This window comes from Lagenorhynchus albirostris, chromosome X, assembly GCF_949774975.1.
Source record: "Lagenorhynchus albirostris chromosome X, mLagAlb1.1, whole genome shotgun sequence".
Lineage (NCBI taxonomy): Eukaryota > Metazoa > Chordata > Mammalia > Artiodactyla > Delphinidae > Lagenorhynchus > Lagenorhynchus albirostris.
In genome coordinates, this window is record NC_083116.1 from 68,935,872 (window position 1) to 68,952,850 (window position 16,979).

The window sequence follows — 16,979 nt, forward strand, 5'->3', positions numbered from 1 at the left end:
CCCTGGTCAGGGCACTAGACCTCACATGCATGCTGCAACTAAGAGTTCACATGCCACAACTAAGGAGATGGCCAGCTGCAACTAAAGGAGGCTGTTAGCTGCAACTAAGGAGCCTACCTGCCGCAACTAAGGAGCAGGTGAGCTGCAACTAAGCAGCCCATGAGCCACAACTAAGGAGCCCGCCTGCTGCAACTAAGTCCTGGTGAAACCAAAATAAATAAATAAAATTTTAAAAAAATTTAAAAAAAGGATAGAGACAAAACCCAAGACAAATAACAGAAACAGAAAGAAACATCAACAACATAAAAAAATAAAAGAAAACAAACAAAACCGAAGACAAACAATAAAAGCAAAACCAAAAAAATAAAATGAAAACCAAAAACAGAGAAAAAAATAAAGATACAAAGAAAACAAAAAACAAGAGAACAATGAAACAAACAAAAGAACCCGAAAATGAAAACAAACAGTAAAAACAAGACTACTAAAAACAAGAAAACAGAAAAACAGGAAGCAAACTGAAAAAAAGCAAAGAAAACATAAAACAAACACACAAAAATGATCAAAGTTCCAAACAAAACAAAAGAACAGAAAAAAAAATAGAAAGAACAAACAGTAAAGTAAAAATGGAAAAATAAGAAATACATTAAAATATTTTTGAAAAGAAAAGAAAAAATAAATTTAAAAAAACAGCAACAGAACAAAATGTAACAAAAAATTTAATAGTAACAACAGTTTTCCTGGGGCCAACTCCCACATGTACTTGCCCCCAAAGTCCACAGCTGCTAAAGCTAGACTGGTCTCAGTTGTGGGAGCACTCCTTGTTCATTCAGATAGTCCACACATGCAGGGTTTACCAAGTTGATTGCAGGGATTTAATCCATGGCTTGTGCAGCTGCATGGAGAGATTTCCATTCCTCTTCCTTTGTCACACATCCCCTGGGGCCCAGCTTTGGTTTTGGCCCCACCTCTGTGTGTAGGGCAACCTCAGGCCTCTGACTCCCACCCAGGCAAGAGGGGACAAAAGCAGCGGCTGATTGGGGCACACTTACTTAGGCTGGGGAGGGATAAGGCGGTCGCAACTGGGGCATGTGCGAAGTGCCTGCAGCAGCAGAGACCAGCAGGAAGTTGCAACAGATTGGGCTGTGCTTGCTCTGGCAGGAGTCCCTCCCAGTGCCCGTGGAGGCAGGGGCTGGCATGTTAGAAGAGAGTCTGTGACTGTGGCTCCGCCCCTTGCACACCACACGACAATGGTGCCTCCTTTCCAAGGCAGACCACCCTTCCTCTAGGAGCATTCCCAGCTGCTGGAGCCCTTCACTCCCATCCCGTTAGGCTGTCTCCACACAGCCAAGAGTGGTCCTTTCCCCAAATCCGCTCTCCTAACCCCATGCTTAGCACTCAGCCCCCACCAGCATTGGCGGATTCCCATCTCAGGCTGGGGCACCCAGGGCTGATTCCCAAGGAGGCTTTGGCATGGGTGGCACGTGTGGGCCCGCTGGGGCCTGTGCAGCCAAAGGAGGCTTTGGTGGTGGTGGTGCTCATGACCCCAGAGCCTGCATGGGTGGAGGAAGCTTTGGCTTGAAGGGTGGGTGAGCCTGCTCAGATGGGTTCCCCTCCCAGTGCCCATGGAGGCAGGAGCCAATGGGTGAGAAAGGGGGTTGCAATGGCGGTCCCACCCCTTGCACACCACTCAACAATGACGCCTTGCTTCTATAGTGTCCTGGGTTTCTTCCACAAACTTTCCTGGTTGTGGAGCTCTTTACTCCTGTCCCTTCAGGCTGTCTCTTCACAGCCAACAGCTGTCCCCTCCCTGGATCCACTCTCCAAATCCCACTTTCCAGCACCCAGCCCCTCTCCACACCAGGAGACACACAACTCAGGTGTGCAGGGCTGTGGCATGGATCATGCATGCAGTTCTTACTTTGTCCTGCCTTCCACAGACTGGTTGTTGCATTCCACTCTGATCCCCCAAAGGCCTCTTTCTGCCCCAACTAATCTTCCCACCTTGAGGGGGCTTTCTGCACGTGGGAACCTCTCCTCACTTTTAGCTCTCTGCCAGCAGTGCTGGTCCCTTTCCATTTCTTATTTTCTTTCTTTCATCCTACCCAGTTGTGTGGGGATTTTTCTTGTCCTTTTATGTATCCAAGGTCTTCTACTAGTGTTCAGCAAGTGCTCTGTGAGAACTGTTCCATTCGTAGATTGTTTGTATTCTTGATGTACTTGTGAGGAAAGGTGAATTCCACATCCTCCTATTCTGCCATCTTGACTCCTCGAGTTCTCCTGATAGTTGGATCTCATTGTTTGAGTGATGATCCTAAAAATTTTATTTGAGCTGTTTTTACTTAGGACTTGGAGTCTTAAGGGGCATTGGTGCATTTTCCTAGGCAGGCATGTATGGGGATCTGGGTAGGAGGTCCAGGGAACCATAGGTGGCTGGTTTTTGTTAAATTTGGCTTAACTTTAGAAAAAACAAGTTGATATATGGCCTGAACAAACCGTTTGCTAGTGAAATGAGAGACTGAATTATTCAGCTCCAAGGCGCAAGGGACTTTTGCTCCTTCCAGCCACAAGGCATCCTCAGGTGGCTAAGAACCTAGCAGAAGTGTTTGAGGATTAATCCTTGTGATGTGTAGTGGTCCCAAAGGGGGCCCCACTACAACCATTAAGTAAATACTGCTCTTCTGGGAAATGTGACAGAGGCTGATCACCTAGTGATCAGAGCACCCATGGAAGTTTTAGATTGTAAGAGGGAGAAACCAAGACACATAAAAGAGTTGAACTGACCCAAGGGTAATTCTTTGGGAAGCTATACTCAGAAGCAGCACCCATCCAATCAAACACACCATCCTCAGAAAGTTGTTCAGATCATATCTCATATCTGAATTAGGCTACCAAATTAATAAAGGGAAATTGTGCCTCAAAGGCCAAAAAGCTCCCAGATGAACAGCCACCTCTGGGAAACCCATCTGGGTTTATGTATAACATCTATGGAACTGACACTTGCAAGCATTTAACTAAATGGTAAGGTCTGACCAAATATAATTTGTGCCTGAGATGGCCAAAATGGGGCACTTTTGATTTTAAACTAAGTTGCTTTACTCACAGGCTCAATTAGAAAAATATCCAGCTATAAGATCAAACAGCCAGAATGGAAGGCATATTTTAATTGGTACCTGGAAGCCTCAAAGCAAGAGAATGATAAAGTGGCTTCATTGTAAGAGACAAACTGAAAATTATTAGAAACAGTGGCTTAATTAGAAAAGACCTCAGAAACCATTGCTTATTCTCCCCCTCTTTCCTCCTCCTTCAGCTTCTTCATATCCTCTTCTTTTTGTGCTTCCCTGTCCTGACCTTCCTGCTCTTCTACTTTCAATTTCAAAGAAAGAACTTATTGAGTCTAAGGGAAAGGATAAAGACAGCTCTAAAATAACAGCTGCTCCCTTTAAGGAGAAACCCACAAGTAGAGGGGAGCTTGCTCTTGCCTATACCCCTTGGACTAAGACAGAACTTAAGAACTTAACTAAGGATTTTCCAGATCCTTTACAGGATCCTTTGGGTTTTGCTAAATAATTTGACCTTACAGTAACAACTCACAAGCCTGGATATTCAGCCTTGTACCAGCTTGTACAATTACTAGTCTCTGAAAATAAAGCAAAAGAATGGCTCCAGGAGATAGATTAGAAGACACCTATGGAAGATTTTCTTAAACAAGGCTGCAGATTGCCAGAAATGCAGAGAAATTGCCCACAACCTTTATTAAGCTATTCCAAAGATCTTTCCAAAGAAAATAGATTGGGCAAAAATCCATCAATGCAAACAAAAGCCAGAAGAGACTTTTTTTGATTATTTCAAAATATTTGAAAATATAGTCAAATATCACTCTGGCACTGACCCAAAGAGTTTCCTGAACCATCAGCATGATCCAATATTAAATTATATTTTCCTAGAAGGAATAGGTGAATTGGCATGACTGGTAAAAAGATATGAACTTGATTGGGCTACTATGTATACTAATACACTTTTCACTATTGCTGACAAACTCTCCAAAACCTTACAGAAAAGAGAAAAGGAAAAAGCTGCCAAGGTTATGAATATGCAGTTACAACTGCTCAGCAGTCCATTGAGACTACCTGGCCCAAATTTCAATCAGTCTTGAAGCAACCACACCTGCCTTTGGAACCCTGTGGGCCCCCCTTCCAAGTATAAAGGCCCCCTCCATGTTCCCTGCCTCTTGTTTGTAGAAAAGCTGAAATCTCCCAGCCCTCCGTGAGTCACAAAAGAGCAGACTCAAGCAATTAATGATTAGGACGATAAAGTCACAGATTCAGTATCTGATGCACATTTCTGAGTTGTTTTACAGATACTATAACTGCCACCAGAGGGAGAAAGCTAACTGCATGATGGCCAGATTGCAGCCATGACATAAGCTGCTCCATCTTGAGCAGTGCTGAATCTATGATTAGCACAATTCCAAGAACCATCCTTAAGAGGGTGGGATTAACACTATTGCTCATAGGTATCACCTCACACCAGTCAGAATGGCCATCAGTAAAAAGTCTACAAATAAATGCTGAAGAGGGTGTGGAGAAAAAAAAACCCTCCTACACTGTTGGTGGGAATGTAAACTAGTGCACCCATTATGGAGAATAGTATGGAGGTTCCTTTAGAAACTAAAAGTAGAACTACCATATGATCCTGCAATCCCACTGCTGGGCATATATCCAGAGAAAACTCTAATTCGAAAAGATACATGAACCTCAATGTTCATAGCAGCACTATTCACAATAGCCAAGACATGGAAGCAACCTAAATGTCCATCAACAGATGAATAAAGAAGATGTGATATATATATACAATGGCATATTACTCAGCCATAAAAACAAAATGAAATAATGCCATTTGCAGCAATATGGATGGACCTAGAGATGATCATTCTAAGTGAAGTATGGCAGACAAAGACAAATATCATATGATATCATTATATGTGGAATCTAAAAAAATGATATAAATGAACTTATTTACAAAACAGAAACAGACTCACAGACATAGAAAATAAACTTATGGTTACCAAAGGGGAAAGGTCGGGGGAAGACAAATTAGGAGTTTGGGATTAGCATATACACACTACTATATATAAAATAGGTAGACAGCAAGGACCTAGTATATAGCACAGGGAACTATACTCAATATCTTGTAATAATCTATAATGGAAAACAATCTGAAAAAGAATATATATATATATATAGTAAATTAATTGTACTTCAATTAAAATAGGTAAGGAAAATCAAAAGAAAAAACACTATTGCTCATAATAATCTATATCTATGTGGGCATCAAAATAATTGTAGCTTGTTCTGCCCATGTATGTAAATAGGCAACTAAAACTGTCAGCAAAGAGATACTACAGAACTACGTTGACATCTTCCACTCTAAGAATATGGCACCCTATGTCAGCAGGAAGAAGTTACAGAAGATGGACCTTCACTCATAATCCCACAAACATGGAATGATATTCTGACAAGTGGGGATTTGTAAGCAGCTTTTGGCAGGAAAGAGCTCTTTGCAGAGAAGAGCTCTCTGCAGGAGGCTTCTTTGTTTTGTCACTTTAGGAAAGCTATATTGTAACTAATATAACCAGGCACCCCCATGCTCTCCTCATCTCTGGCCGTAGCACACATTTCATATCTTTTGATTACACAGTACCTTGCCTAGCCTGTTGGTTCTTTCCATAGATCAAAGAAATAGAAATGAAGAAAAAGTAATTAACAGATGACCAGATTGTTTCCCTAGCTTCCCCTTCAGTAATCTTTCAAATAAACTTTGTGAACAAACTGCGTGAAAAAAATAGCATCTAAAGAAAGACCACGAGGAGTCAACAAGCCTGCATGCAGTGGGAGATGGCAATGACTCAGACGCCCTATCTCAATGATTAACTGAAATTACTTGTCCTTTTCCCTTTAAAACCTTTCATGGCAAAGCAGAATCTTGGGAGTTAGTTTTTGAGGGACATGAGTCCACCTTCTCCCCAGATTGCCAGCATTCTGATTAAAAGCAACTTTCCTTTCTACCAACAATTGCCTCTTGATATTGATTTTTGAGTGGCAAGCGGCCAGACCTGACTTCAGTAACACCTTTATTGCAGAAAACCTGGGCATTTTGAAAGAGACTGCCACAAATTTAAATGAGATTTAGAACAAGGTAGGATTAACAAGGAATACGGGTGCTCTGAGGATTATGAGAAGGCATTCCCCCTCCTTCTCACTAACTACCTTCGGGGAAATTGAAATAAAAATCAGAGGGAAAACTTCTAAGGCCCTTGTAGACACAGGGGCTACATTATCTGTTCTTAACCCTACCCTTATTCATTGCCCTCTCCCTCAGAGTAAACAGTCGATTCAAATGATAGGGGTTTCTAATTTACCTATACAAGTTTTTAAACCAGCACCAATAAATTTTCAGCTAGGAACTATCATTGGAAGACATGTTTTCCTTTTGGTAAAATGTGCTCCAATTCATTTAATAGGATGAGACTTTCATAGGCATACAACAGCCATATTATCTTTCCACCAAAGGGTGAAATTATTTTAGATTTATAAAACTTAGATGCAGACAAGAACATAATTACCAAGAAATTGATGGTAATGAAAACAAGAGTTTGGACAGATGGAGAGGAAGTTAACTACTGTTACAGGTGCCTGAGGAATTATGGTCATCCTCCTCCTCAGACATTGGGAAAATCAAGTCAGCTACTCCCATTAAAGTAACTATTGATAATTCCAAGCCTCTATCCAATATTTGACAATATCCACTTAGATCAGAGGTATTAAATGGAATTCCTATTATTCAGGAATTCCTCAATAAAGGACTTATAATTCCTTGTACCAGTCCTTGTAATAGCCCTATTTTACCAGTAAGAAAGTTAAATGAGGAAGACTGAAGGTTTGTTCAGGACCTGAGAGGTATAAATACCATTGTGATCCCTTGCTACACTGTGGTTCCTAATCCTCACACCCTGCTCTCAGCCGTTCCAGCAGACACCTGTTATTTCTCAGTAATAGACCTATGTAGTACATTTTTTAGTATTCCAGTGGAAGATGAAAACCAATACCTCTTTGCCTTTATGTGGGAAGATCATCAGTATACTTGGAGAGTTATGCTGCAAGACTATACTGAAGGACTCACTTATTTTTCTCAAATACTTAAAGCTGATTTAGCTGTTCACTTCCTTAATGGCTCTGTTTTGATTCAATATGTAGCTGATTTGCTTTTGTGTTCAAGAACTGGACAAGACTTTCTTTATTTTATATTTATTTACTTATTTGGCTGTGCTGGGTCTTAGTTGAGGCACATGGTACCTTTGTTTTGGCATGCAGGATCTTATAGTTGCAGCATGTGGGCTCTTAGTTGTGGCATGCATGTGGGATCTAGTTCCCTGGCCAGGGATTGAACCCAGGCCCCCTGCATTGGGAGCATGGAGTGTTAACCACTGGACCACCAGGGAAGTCCCCAAACAGGACTTTCAAACAGACACTATCTGTCTGTAACAACAATTAGCCTCTAAGGGACATACAGTGTCTAAAAACAGACTGCAATTCTGTTTACCAATTGTGAAATATTTGGGTCATTTGATATCCAAGGAAGGATTGTTAATTGATTCTGAAAGAATTAAGGGAATCCTGGCTTTCTTGCTACCCAAAACAAAGAAATAGCTAAGAGGATTCCTAGGTTTGACTGAATACTGTAGGAATTAAGTACCTACTTTCCCCCTAATTTCCCAACTCCTCTATGTGTTACTTAAGTACGACTGATCAGGCCCAATTGAATGGACAATAAAAGGAGAAAAGGCTACAGATGCCTTAAAAATCTTCATTGACTCAGGCTCTGGCATTAGGCCATCCTAATTATAAATTACCATTTTTTCTCTTTGTGCATGAAGATAAAGGAAATGCCCTAGGGGTGTGTTAACTCAGAAGCGTGGTGACCAGCATCAACCCATAGGATAGTATAGCCACCACCTAGATTCAGTGGCAAAAGGAATCCCACCCTATATGAAGGTTGTTTCAACAGCAGCTCTCTTGTTCAAAGTTACTGAAGAGCTCATAATGGGGTCTCCTTTGACTGTCTATGTTTCACATTCAGTGGAATCTCTTTTAAATTCTCATTATACTCAGCACTATTCTGTGAGTAGACTCACTTCTTACAAGGCATTGTTGCTTTCTTTGTCTAATATTATTATACTTTGGCTCAATGTGATAATCTTAACCCCACAATTTTGCTTCCAGTACCACAGGAAGAAAACAGCCACATCCGTATTTCACTAATGGATTATCTTCTTACTCCTAGGAATGATTTACAAGAAATCCTATTGATAATGCTGACTTAAGTTGGTTTACAGATGGATCTTACTTAAAAGATGAACACGGACATTACTGAGCTGAAAATGCAATAACATCCACTGTGGACATAATTGAAACTTCTTACTTACCAGAACCAAAGTTGGCACAACAAGCTGAATTAATTGCTCTAATCAGGGCTTCTCAGCTAGCCAAGGATCAAATAGCAAATATTTATACTGATAGTCGCTATGATTTTGGAGTGGCTCATGATTTTGGAAGGCTCTGGAAGGAAAGACGATTTCCTTCTTTTTTTTTTTTGCGGTACACGGGCCTCTCACTGTTGTGGCCTCTCCCGTTGTGAAGCACAGCTTCCGGAAGCGCAGGCTCAGCGGCCATGGCTCATGGGCCCAGCCGCTCCGCGGCATGTGGGGCCTTCCCGAACCGGGGCACGAACCTGTGTCCCCTGCATCAGCAGGCGGATGCTCAACCACTGCGCCACCAGAGAAGCCCTGAAAGAGGATTTCTTACTTCCTCAAGGAAGCTCATAAAAAAATGGGAAACTAGTCTCAGAATTACTAGACTCCATAATTACCCAAACAATTGGCCATTATCAAAATACCTGGACATTCCAAATCTTATGCAATAGAGGCTAAACGGAATCAATTCACAGACTTGGCAGCTAAACAAGCTGCTTTAAGTTCTATTTCTGTCCAGCTCTGAGAATGTCCACTACTTAAACTTGACACCAATTTAGCTGTTAAGAAATTTCCCCTACAGGTTCAAGAATTAGCCCCAAAAGATGAAAAAGAAATATGGAAGAAGAAAACAAGATTCTTTGATCCCACCTCACGAATACGATTTAGAAAATAATAAGAGGCTTATAGTGCCCATGGGGGCTCAGTTACCCTTACTCCAGCACATGCATTCCCTGACCCAATAGGCTCCTGAAAAAATAACTCTATGGAGAAAAGAGTATATTTCAAAGCGCTCCTCAATGGTAGCCAAAAAGGCATATACTGGATGTATTATTTGCCTTAAATATAATCCCAGAAAACCACTGCATTGGTCACAAGGTCACTTTCCCATTCCTAGGGGACCCTTTGAGGTATGGCAATTGGGCTTCATCCAAATGCCACAATCTCAAGGATATGAATATATTTTGCTAATGATTTGTATGATTTCACACTGGGTTGAAGCTTTTCCGTGCAGAACAGCAACAGCTTTAACAGTAGGTAAATTACTATTGGAAAGAATAACTCCTGTTTGGAGGATCCCTTTCGAGTTGCACCACGACCAGGGGACTCACTTTACTGGGAAAATAATAAAATCCATATTTGGCCAATAGTGCGCTTACCACCTCCAATCTTCAGGATTGGTAGAAAGAATAAACAGTATTATCAAAACTCAATTGACAGATAGCCTCATCTACCAGAGGGCAGACAGCAGAAGCAAGAAGAACTACAATCCTGCAGCTTGTGGAACAAAAACCATATTCACAGAAAGATAGAAAAGATGAAAAGGCAGAGGGCTATGTACCAGATGAAGGAACAAGATAAAACAACAGAAAAACACCTAAATGAAGTGGAGATAGGCAACCTTCCAGAATTCAGAATAATGAGAGTGAAGATGATCCAGGACTTAGGAAAAACAATGGAGGCAAAGATGGAGAAGATGCAAGAAATGTTTAACAAAGATCTAGAAGAATTAAAGAACAAACAAACAGAGATGAACAATACAGTAACTGAAATGAAAACTACACTAGAAGGAATCAATAGCAGAATAACTGAGGCAGAAGAACGGATAGGTGACATGTAAGACAGAATGGTGGAATTCACTGCTGTGGAACAGAATAAAAAAAGAATGAAAAGAAATGAAGACAGCCTAAGAGACCAGGGGAACAATAAGAAATGCAAAAACATTCACATTACAGGGGTCCCAGAAGGAGAACAGAGAAAGACAGGACCCGAGAAAATATTTGAAAAGATTATACTTGAAAACGTCCCTAACGTGGGAAAGGAAATAGCGACTCAAGTCCAGGAAGTGCAGAGAGTCCCATACAGGATAAACCCAAGGAGAAACACGCCAAGACACATAATCAAACTGGCAAAAATTAAAGACAAAGAAAAATTACTGAAAGCAGCAAGGGAAAAATGACAAATAACATACAAGGGAACTCCCATCAGGTTAAGAGCTGATTTCTCAGCAGAAACTCTACAAGCCAGAAGGGAGTGGCATGACATATTTAAAGTGATGAAAGGGAAGAACCTAAAATGAAGATTACTCTACCTGGCAAGGATCTCATTCAGATTCAAAAAAAATCAAAAGCTTTACAGACAAGCAAAAGCAAAGAGAATTCAGTCCCACCGAACCAGCTCTACAAAAAATGCTAAAGGAACTTCTCTAGGCAGGAAACACATGAGAAGAAAAGGGCCTACAAAAACAAACCCAAAACAATTAAGAAAATGGTAATAGGAACATACATATCGATAATTACTTAAACGTGAATGGATTAAATGCTCCAACCAAAAGAAATGGGTTTGCACAATGGACAAACAAACAAGACCCATATATATGCTGACTACAAGAGACCCACTTCAGACCTAGGGACACATACAGACTGAAAGTGAGGGGATGGAAAAAGATACTCCATGCAAATGGGAATCAAAAGAAAGCTGGACAGTAATCAAGACAGTATGGTACTGGCACAAAACCAGAAATATAGATCAATGGAACAGGATAGATAGCCCAAAGATAAACCCATGCACATATGGTCACCTTATCATTGATAAAAGAGAGAGGAATGTACAGTGGAGAAAGGACAGCCTCTTCAATAAGTGGTGCTGGGAAAACTGGACAGGTACATGTAAAAGTATGAGATTAGATCACTCCCTAACACCATACACAAAAATAAGCTCAAAATGGATTAAAGACCTAAATGTAAGGCCAGAAACTATCAAATTCTTAGAGGAAAACATAGGTAGAACACTCTATGACATAAATCACAGCAAGATCCTTTTTGACCCACGTCCTAGAGAAATGGAAATAAAAAAAATAAACAAATGGGACCTAATGAAACTTCAAAGCTTTTGCACAGCAAAGGAAACCATAAACAAGACCAAAAGACAACCCTCAGAATGGGAGAAAATATTTAAAAATGAAGCAACTGACAAAGGATTAATCTCTAAAATTTATAAGCAGCTCATGCAGCTCAATAAAAAAAAAATAAACAACCCAATCCAAAAATGGGCAGAAGACCTAAATAGACATTTCTCCAAAGAAGATATACAGACTGCCAACAAACACATGAAAGAATGCTCAACATCATTAATCATTAGAGAAATGCAAATCAAAACTACAATGATATATCATCTCACACCAGTCAAAATGGCCATCATCAAAAAATATAGAAACAATAAATGCTGGAGAGGGTGTGGAGAAAAGGGAACACTCTTGCAATGCTGGTGGGAATGTGAATTGGTACAGCCACTATGGAGAACAGTATGGAGGTTCCTTCAAAAACTACAAATAGAACTACCATATGACCCAGCAATCTCACTACTGGGCATATACCCTGAGAAAACCATAATTCAAAAAGAGTCATGTACCAAAATGTTCATTGCAGCTCTATTTACAATAGCCCGGAGATGAAAACAACCTAAGTGTCCATCATCGGATGAATGGATAAAGAAGATGTGGCACATATATACAATGGAATATTACTCAGCCATAAAAAGAAACGAAATTGAGCTATTTGTAATGAGGTGGATAGACCTAGAGTCTTTCATACAGAATGAAGTAAGTCAGAAAGAGAAGGACAAATACTGTATGCTAAAACATATATATGGAAGTTAAGAGAAAAAATGTCATGAAGAACCTAGGGGTAAGATCGGAATAAAGACACAGACGTACTAGAGAATGGACTTGGGGATATGGGGAGGGGGAAGGGTAAGCTGTGACAAAGCGAGAGAGAGGCATGGACATAGATACACTACCAAACGTAAGGTAGATAGCTAGTGGGAAGCAGCCGCATAGCACAGGGAGATCAGCTCGGTGCTTTGTGACCACCTGGAGGGGTAAGGTAGGGAGGGTGGGAGGGAGAGAGATGCAAGAGGGAAGAGATATGGGAACATATGTATATGTATAACTGATTCACTTTGTTATAAAGCAGAAACTAACACACCATTGTCAAGCCATTATACTCCAATAAAGATGTAAGAAAAAGAAAAAGAAAACTGGAGTAGCAATACTCATATCAGATAAAATAGACTTTAAAATAAAGAATGTTACAAGAGACAAAGTAGGACACTACATAATGATCAAGGGATCGATCCAAGAAGAAGATATAACAATTATAAATATATATGCACCCAACAAAGGAGCACCTCACTACAGAAGTCAAGTGCTAACAGCTATGAAAGAGGAAATCGACAGTAACGCAATAATAGCGGGGGACGTTAATGCCTCGCTTACATCAATGGACAGATCATCCAAACAGAAAATTAATAAGGAAACACAAGCGTTAAATGACACAGTAGACCAGATAGATTTAATTGATATTTATAGGACATTCCATCCAAAAACAGCAGATTACACTTTCTTCTGAAGTGCGCATGGAACATTCTCCAGGATAGATCACATCTTGGGTCACAAATCAAGCCTCAGTAAATTTAAGAAAACTGAAATCATATCAAGCATCTTTTCTGTCCACAATGCTATGAGATTAGAAATCAATTACAGGGGAAAGAAACATAAAAAAACACAAACACAAGGAGGCTAAACAGTATGTTACTAAATAACCAGGAGATCACTGAAGAAATCAAATAGGAAATCAAAAAATACCTAGAGCCAAATTACAATGAAAACACGACAATCCAAAACCTGTGGGATGCAGCAAAAGCAGTTCTAAGAGGGAAGTTTATAGCAATACAAGCCTACCTCAAGAAACAAGAAAAATCTCAAATAAACAATCTAAACTTACACCTAAAGGAACTAGAAAAAGAAGAACAAATAACCCAAAGTCAGTAGAAGGAAAGAAATCATAAAAATCAGAGCAGAAATAAATGAAACAGAAACAAAGAAAACAATAGCAAAGATCAATAAAACTAAAAGCTGGTTCTTTGAGAAGATAAACAATATTGATAAACCATTAGCCAGACTCATCAAGAAAAAGAGGGATAGGACTCAAACAATAAAATTAGAAATAAAAAAGGAGAAGTTACAACAGACATCACAGAAATACAAAGCATCCTAAGAGACTAGTACAAGCAGCTCTACGCCAATAAAGTGGACAAGCTGGAAGAAATGAACAAATTCTTAGAAAGGTATAACCTTCCAAGAGTGAACCAGGAAGAAACAGAAAATATGAACAGGCCAATCACAAGTAATGAAATAGAAACTGTGATTAAAGGTCTTCCAACAAACAAAGTCCAGGACCAGATGGTTTCACTGGCGAATTCTATCAAACATTTAGAGAAGAGCTAACACCCATCCTTCTCAAACTCTTCCAAAATATAGCAGAGGGAGGAACACTCCCAAACTCATTCTATGAGGCCACCATCACCCTGATACCAAAACCAGACAAAGATGTCACAAAAAAGAAAACAACAGACCAATATCACTGATAAACATAGATGGAAAAATCCTCAACAAAACACTAGCAAACAGAATCCAACAACACATTAAAAGGATCATACACCATGATCAAGTGGGATTTATCCCAGGGATGCAAGGATTCTTCAATATTTGCAAGTCAATCAATGTGATAAACCATATTAACAAACTGAAGAATAAAAACCATATGATCATCTCAATAGATGCAGAAAAAGCTTTTGACAAAATTCAACACCAATTTATGAAAAAAAACTCTCCAGAAAGTGGGCATAGAGGGAACCTACCTCAATATAATAAAGGCCATATATGACAAATCCACAGCAAACATCATTCTCAATGGTGAAAAACTGAAAGCATATCCTCTAAGACCAGTAACGAGACAAGGATGTCCACTCTCACCACTATTATTCAACATAGTTATGGAAATCCTAGCCACGGCAATCAGAAAAGAAAAATAAATAAAAGGAATACAAATTGGAAAAGGAGAAGTAAAACGGTCACTGTTTGCAGATGACATGACACTATACATAGAGAATCCTAAAGATGCCACAAGAAAACTACTAGAGCTAATCAATGAACTTGGTAAATTTGTAGGATACAAAATTAATGCACAGAAATCTCTTGCATTCCTATACACTAATGATGAAAAATCTGAAAGAGAAATTAAGGAAACACTTCCATTTACCATTGCAACAAAAAGAATAAAATACCTAGGAATAAACCTACCTAGGGAAACAAAAGACCTGTATGCAGAAAACTATAAGACACTGATGAAAGAAATTAAATATGATACAAACAGAAGGAGACATATACCATGTTTTTGGATTGGAAGAATCAATATTGTGAAAATGACTATACTACACAAAGCAATCTACAGATTCAATGCAATCCCTATTAAACTACCACTGGCATTTTTCACAAAACTAGGACAAAAAATCTTAAAATTTGTATGGAGACACAAAAGACCCCAAATAGCCAAATCAGTCTTGAGGGGAAAAAAACTGAGTTGGAGAAATTAGACTCCCTGACTTCAGCCTATACTACAAAGCTACAGTAATCAAGATAATATGGTACTGGTACAAAAACATAAACATAGATCAATGGAAAAGGATAGAAAGCCCAGAGATAAACCCATGCACCTATGGTTAACTATTCTATGACAAAGGAGGCAAGAATATACAATGGAGAAAAGACAGTCTCTTCAATAAGTGGTGCTGGGAAAACTGGACAGCTACATGTAAAAGAATGAAATTAGAACACTCCCTAACACCATACACAAAAATAAACTCAAATGGATTAGAGACCTAAATGTAAGATGAGACACTATAAAACCCTTAGAGGAAAACATAGGAAGAACACTCTTTGACATAAATCACAGTAAGATCTTTTTTATCCGCCTCCTCAAGTAATGGAAATAAAAACAAAAATAAACAAATGGGACCTAATGAAACTTAAAAGCTTTTGCAAAGCAAAGGAAACTACAAACAAGACGAGAAAACAATCCTCAGAATGGGAGAAAATATTTGCAAATGAATCAATGGACAAAGAATTAATCTCCAAAATATATAAACAGCTCATGCAGCTCAATATTTATAAAACAAACAACCCAATCAAAAAATGGGCAGAAGACCGAAATAGACATTTCTCCAAAGAAGAAATACAGATGGCCAAGAAACACATGAAAAGCTGCTGAACATCATTAATTATTAGAGAAATGGAAATCAAAACTACAATGAGGTATCACCTACACCAGTTACAAGGGGCATCATCAGAAAATCTACAAATAACAAATGCTGGAGAGGGTGTGGAGAAAAGGGAACCCTCTTGCTCTTTTGGTGGGAACATAAATTGATACAGCCTCTATGGAGAACAATATGGTGGTTCCTTAAAAAACGAAAAATAGAATTACCATATGATCCAGCAATCCCACTACTGGGCATATACCCAGAGAAAACCATAATTCAAAAAGACACATGCACCCCAATGTTCATTGCAGCACTATTTACAATAGCCAGGTCATGGAAGCAACCTAAATTCTCATCGACAGATGAATGGATAAAGGAGATGTGGTACATATATACAATGGAATATTACTCAGCCATAAAAAGGAACGAATTTGGGTCATTTGTAGAGATGTGGATGAATCTAGAGACTGTCATACAGAGTGAAGTAAGTCAGAAAGAGAGTAACATTATCATATATTAACGCATATATGTGGGACCTTGACAAATGGTACAGATGAACCGGCTTGCAGGGCAGAAATTGAGACACAGATGTAGAGAGCAAACGTATGGACACCAAGGGGGGAAAGCGGCGGGGGTGGTGGTGGTGGTGGTGTGATGAATTGGGAGACTGGGATTGACATATAAAATGTATAACTAATAAGAGCTTGCTGTATAAAAAATAAACATAATAAAATTCATAAATTCAAAAAAACAAAAAAAATCATAAGATCATGAAGATAACAACAACAACAGCAAAACTCAATTGGCAAAATTCTCAGAGGCTTTTAGTCTTTCATGGTGAAAACCTTTCCCATTGGTGCTTCTCAACCTCAGGTCTATCCCTTTTGGTAAACATCAACTGTTTCCTTTTGAAATAATCACTGGGTGACCTATGTGCTTAGATGAAGGCATGTAAGAACCAGCATTACTTAAGGGTGCCGTATCATATTATTGCCAAGGACTTATTAAAGCACTTAAAGAAAATGAAAAGTTACTAATTCCTTTCACAGCGAGCTCCTGGGAGACAAAGACTCTAAGGACCACGGGTTACAGCCTGGAGATTTTGTCTATTGGACAAGATATCAAATAAAGGACTCTTAACAACCAAATTGGAAGAGGCCATATCAGATATTACTAACAAATCTGTGCTGCAAAACTTAAAGGAGTAAGCTCTTGGATTCACATTGCTCACCTTAAAAAGCCTCCTCTCCTAAATGGACTGCAACTCCTGTTTCTGACACCCAGCTTTGACTAACTAAAACCAGCACTACCAGACCAGGAGGAGAAGATGAAATCCGAAGTAAACAGATGA

At 39.4% G+C, this 16,979-nt stretch overlaps 1 long non-coding RNA gene across 2 annotated transcripts in view; it reads right to left on the minus strand.

Moving 5' to 3' along the window:
* Positions 1 to 695: 695 nt before the first annotated feature.
* The window catches only part of LOC132513905 (uncharacterized), a 36,207-nt gene continuing 19,923 nt past the window's right edge, over positions 696 to 16,979 (minus strand). For both annotated transcript variants that reach the window (XR_009538572.1, XR_009538571.1), the window contains one exon: positions 696 to 2,311. This is a non-coding gene — a long non-coding RNA (uncharacterized LOC132513905). The remainder of the gene's footprint in view (positions 2,312 to 16,979) is intronic.